The sequence below is a fragment of the Crocuta crocuta genome, unplaced genomic scaffold (assembly GCF_008692635.1).
Source record: "Crocuta crocuta isolate KB4526 unplaced genomic scaffold, BGI_CrCroc_1.0 scaffold466, whole genome shotgun sequence".
In the NCBI taxonomy this organism is placed as follows: Eukaryota; Metazoa; Chordata; class Mammalia; order Carnivora; family Hyaenidae; genus Crocuta; species Crocuta crocuta.
The window spans coordinates 48,248-53,261 of NW_027529672.1; the positions used below are offsets into that span (position 1 = coordinate 48,248).

General features: G+C 41.0%; 1 protein-coding gene across 1 annotated transcript in view; it reads left to right on the top strand.

The window, feature by feature from the left end:
- The window catches only part of ACADSB (acyl-CoA dehydrogenase short/branched chain), a 45,140-nt gene that overhangs the window by 210 nt on the left and 39,916 nt on the right, over positions 1-5,014 (top strand). The gene's annotated exons all lie outside the window — the stretch shown is intronic.

A 5,014-nucleotide genomic window follows, 5' to 3' on the forward strand; every position in this document is an offset into this window, starting at 1 on the left:
GCTGGGAAGGGGACCCGGGAGGCCGCTCCACGTCGCGGGTCCCAGCCTCCTTCTCTCCCCCGGGTCAGTGAGGGCCGACCTCCCTTCAGTCCTGTGGGCGAGCCGGCCTCCGCTTCTGTCAGGAGGGCTGGGAGTGGCAGCTGGTGAAAAGGGGGCTGAGAGCTGTTCTAGAAGCTTCTTTGCGGGAGCAAGCGCCCTCCGCCGCGTCGGAGAGCCACGGCTCCCTGATGTCCCTTGCAAGCCGTTGGGAGTCCCGGAGCTTTAGGGGCCTTTTGCAGAGGTGTCACCTCTCCCGGTGCCAACCTGACCCAGTTTATTACATTTCACCTCCACCCCCCAAACGGTTGTTAAAACAGTCTCTTTCTCAGCGGTGCGATCCCCCGCCTTCCCTTCCGCAGCTCGTCTCCACAGTTAGGAAGGGACCTCAGAGTTGATCAGACTTACCGACCAGTTGGAGGATTCCCTCGGCCTCTTATCTCCTGTCCGGGGCCGGCTTGTCTCCCCTGGGTGAGCTCAGCACCGCTCAGGGGAGCCCGTTTCCGTCCCGCTGCCCCAACTTAGGCTGCAGCCTGCCTCCCAGTAAAATCCACCTGTTGTACCCGATTCTGCTGTCTGGACGGACACAAACTGTAGATTCTTTAAAAGATACTATGTCCAGTTTTTCACATTACGTTAAATGTTTCCATTATTCAGCTTTTCGTCCTAGGGTAGGCTTTCCAGAACCCTCTCACACTTGCCGTCCTGTTTGTGAGAACACTTCATTAAGAACTTGACCTCTGCTTGGCTGTAGACCTTTGCATGTGCTCTAAGTAGTTAAAGCCTTTTTTGAAAAAAATTTTTTTAATGTTTTATTTATTTATTTATTTCTGAGAGAGAGAGGGAGAGAGAGAGCGAGAGCGTGAGCAGGGGAGGGTCAGAGAGAGAGGGAGGCACAGAATCCAAAACAGGCTCCAGGCTCTGAGCTGTCAGCACAGAGCCCAACATGGGGCTTGAACCCACAAACTGTGAGATCATGACCTGAGCCGAAGTCGGACACTTAACTGACTGAGCCACCCAGGTGCCCCATTCAGCTGTGTTTTAGGCGCCGTGCCGGAGGCAGGACTCTCTGTGTAATTAGAGATAATTAATGTTATTTGATTGTTTTACAGACTTGAGATATTAAGAAAATTACTAGAGTCATATTAGTGTATTGTTGCAAAGCAATTAAGTCTTTATGGAAGTATTTAGTATTATTTTATCACTGTTGTTTAGTAGTTTAGGAAAGACAGTTCCCAGGGTTTCACAGTTTTGACTCGTTTTAGAGCCAGGCTAGTTTTAGACCACACACTGTATGGCAGGCACACATTCTTGGTGTTCTACTTGCATCATTTCATTTAATTCTTAAAACCATTCTCCAGAGTACTAGTTTAATCTTTTGGCTGCGGAGGCTAATGTTGTAAAAGATCAAGTGACTTGCTCAGAGTCACTCAGCCAGAAGGTAAGTGACAGAGCTGGTATTCAAATCCCAGTCTGATGGTACACTTAACCCTCGTGCTCTCCTGCCTTCCCTTTCTTATCTATGCCAGAGATCTCTTTTGTTGGGATTTGTTATTTATTGCGGCTCATCGTCCTTGTTAGTTTTTGAAACTCTTTTGCATTAATCAGCTACCATAATTGATGGGATCATGACTGTAGCATAGTGATTGAGAATGTGGGTTTCGCAGCCTACTGCTTGGGTTTGAACCCAGTCCTCTGTCACTTCCTAGCTGTGCTGGACAGGTTCTTTAGTCTCTGTGGACCTTAGATTCTTGATCTGTCACACGGGGAGAATAATAGCACCTATCCATTGGGGGATATGCCTGGCATAGAGTCAGCTGTCATTAAATGTTAGGTCTTATTGTCATGCATGAGGCATTGGGTAGGATGGCAGATACAATTAAGATCCTGAACACTTACCTTTGAGAAGTGTGTCTTTTAGGGGCGCCTGGGTTGCTCCATAGGTTAAGTGTCCAACTTCAGCTCAGGTCACAATCTCAGGGTTTGTGGGTTCCAGCTCTGTGTCAGACTCTGTGCTGACAGGTCAGAACCTGGAGCCTGCTTCCGATTCTGTCTGTCTGTCTGTCTGTCTGTCTGTCTCTCTCTGCTCCTCCCCCACACGTGCTCTGTCTCTCAAAAATAAACAAATGTTTAAAAAAAAGAAGTGTATCTTTTAGTGGGGAAGTTAGAACTATATCCAACTAATCTGATATGTAGATGTGGTACAGATTGTGAGGGCTCCACAGTCTGCCTGTGGGTTCAGAGGAAGGAGCAATGTACAGGACATGAGGGGAGAGACAGCCTCTCTGGGAGTTGGGTTTAGATTTTAGGAGAAAAGGAGAATTGGGGAAGACACTGCCACAAAAGGGGACTGGGGTATTTTAAGGAATTTTGGAGTTTATCTTTTGGGTTGTTGAGAACCGTTGAAGGTTTTGAGCTTTGGAGGTACATAATCAGCTACAATCTAGTCATATTGCTGTCATAGCAAGTGGTACAGAGGGTAGAAAATTGCAGAGTAGGGCTGATTCTAGTCCCTGATATCAAAGACAAGTGGAAAACCAGAATTTAGTGAGAATTTTCTATACACAAGGGACAGCATCTTACATCCACCACCCTGTATGCTATTCCTATTAAGCAAGTCTCAGGCAGAGAAGGACAAATATCATATGTTTGCACGTATAGGAGGATTAGGAGGAACTTGACGGAGGAACAAGGGGGAGAAGAAGGGCGGAAATGGTGGGGGAAAGGGAGAGAGGCAAACCATGAGAGACTCTTGAATGCTGACAAAAACTGAGGACTGATTGGGGCGCCTGGGTGGCTTAGTCGGTTAAGCGTCCGACTTTCGCTTAGGTCATGATCTCGCGGTTCGTGGGTTCGAGCCCCGCGTCGGGCTCTGTGCTGACTGCCAGCTCAGAGCCTGGAGCCTGTTTCAGTCTGTGACTCCCTCTCTCTCTGACCCTCCCCCGCTCACGCTGTCTCTCTCCTAGAAATAAATAAAAATATTTAAAAAAACAAAACAAAACACTGAGGACTGATGGATGTGGGGGGGAGGGGGGAATGGGCATGGAGGAGGGCACTTTGGGGATGAGCACTGAGTGTTATGTGGAAACTAATTTGACAATAAACTATTTGTAAAAAAAAAAAAACAAAACTTAATATAAATGTAGGAAATACACACTATTATAAAAGTTAATGCAGAGGCAAATGGAACAAAATAAATTTTCATTAACAAAAGTAATTTATAAGAACTTTGCTGTCTGTTTCTAAGTCTGATTTCCTCATTAGAATTAGTTTTTCAGTCTTCCATTTTGGAACTTGCTTACTTTCTTTTTATATAACACAAAGAACCATTATCATTTAATTAAAACTATAAAAAAAAAAGAACTAAATGAAATGGAGATAGGCAATATACCTGATAAAATATTCAAAGTCATAATCATAAACTTACTTGTTGGACTTGAAAAAGGGGGATAAACTCAGTGAGGACATAAAAAGATAGAAAATATAAAAAAGAACCCATTAGAACTGAAGAATATAACTGATGTGAAAATACACTAAGGGAATCTATAACAGACTATAGGCTGCAGAAAAATAGATCAGTGATCTGGAATACAGAGTAATAGAAAGTCATCAAGCTGAACAGCAAAATGAAAAAAAGAATTAAAAAAAAATAAGAATAGATTAATGGAACTCACTGACATCATCAAGACAAATAGCATTTATATTATAAAGATAGATCCCAAAAGGCAAAGAAAGGGAGAAGGGGGAAAAAACTTACTTGAAAAAATAATAGCCGAAAAATTCCCTAATCTGAAGAAGGAACAGATATCCAGGTCCAGGAATAACAGAGAGCCCCAAAAAAGATGAACCCACAGATGCCTACAGTAAGACAATATAATAATTAAAATTGCAAAAAGTAATGATAAACAGAAAATCTTAAAAGCAACAAGTGAAAATAAAACAGTTACAAGCAAGTAAAACCCCATACGGCTCTTAGCTGATTTTTCAGCAGAAACTGTAACCCAAAAGAGAGTAGCATGATGTATTCACAGTGATGAAAGGAAAAAGCAAAACAAAATAAAACCTACAACAAAGAATACTCTACCCTGTAAGGTTATCATTCAGAATTGAAGGAGAAATAAAGAGTTTACCAGACCAAAAGCAAAAAAAAATAGTGAAAGGAATTCATCACCATTAAATTGGTCTTACATGAAATGTTAAAGGGAATTCATTAAGTGGAAAGGAAAGGCAATAAATTTTGAAAAGCAAAAGTTGTATAGACAAAAGCAAAATATACTAGAGTTGGTAGATTAAAGTATAGGAGTTAAAACACAAAAGTAGTAAAATCAATTATATTTATAAAAATTAGTCAAGGAATGCACACATATAAACAAAGATGTAAAATATAACATTATATCCATAAAATGAGGAGGGGAAGTAAAAATTTAGTGCTTTTAGAATATGTTTGAACTTAAGCAATCATTAACTTCTAGGCTACTATACATATTGGCAACCATATATGCTATTATACATAGGATATTTATTAGGAACCCAAGAGTAATCACAAATCAAAAACCTATAATAGATAAGAGAAAGGAATCTAAGCATAATACTAAAGAAAGCTGTGAGACCACAAGGGGAGAGATCTGGAAAGAAAAGAAAAGAGAAGAACTACAAAAACAACCATAAAACAAAGTAATGACAATAAGTACATACCTATCAATAATTATTTTAAGTATAAATGGATTAAATGCTTCAATGAAAAACATAGCAAGACTGAATAAACAAAAAGTAAGATCAATCTATATGTTGCCTACTGGAGACTCACTCTAGACTTAAAGACACATGTAGACTGAAAGTAAAGGGATGTAAATATATATTCCATGCAAATGAAACCAAGCAACCAACCAACCAACCAAATAAATAATAAAAAATGAAGGCCAGAGTAGCAATACTTGTATCAGACAAAATGAATTTTCAAACAAGCACTGTTAGAAAA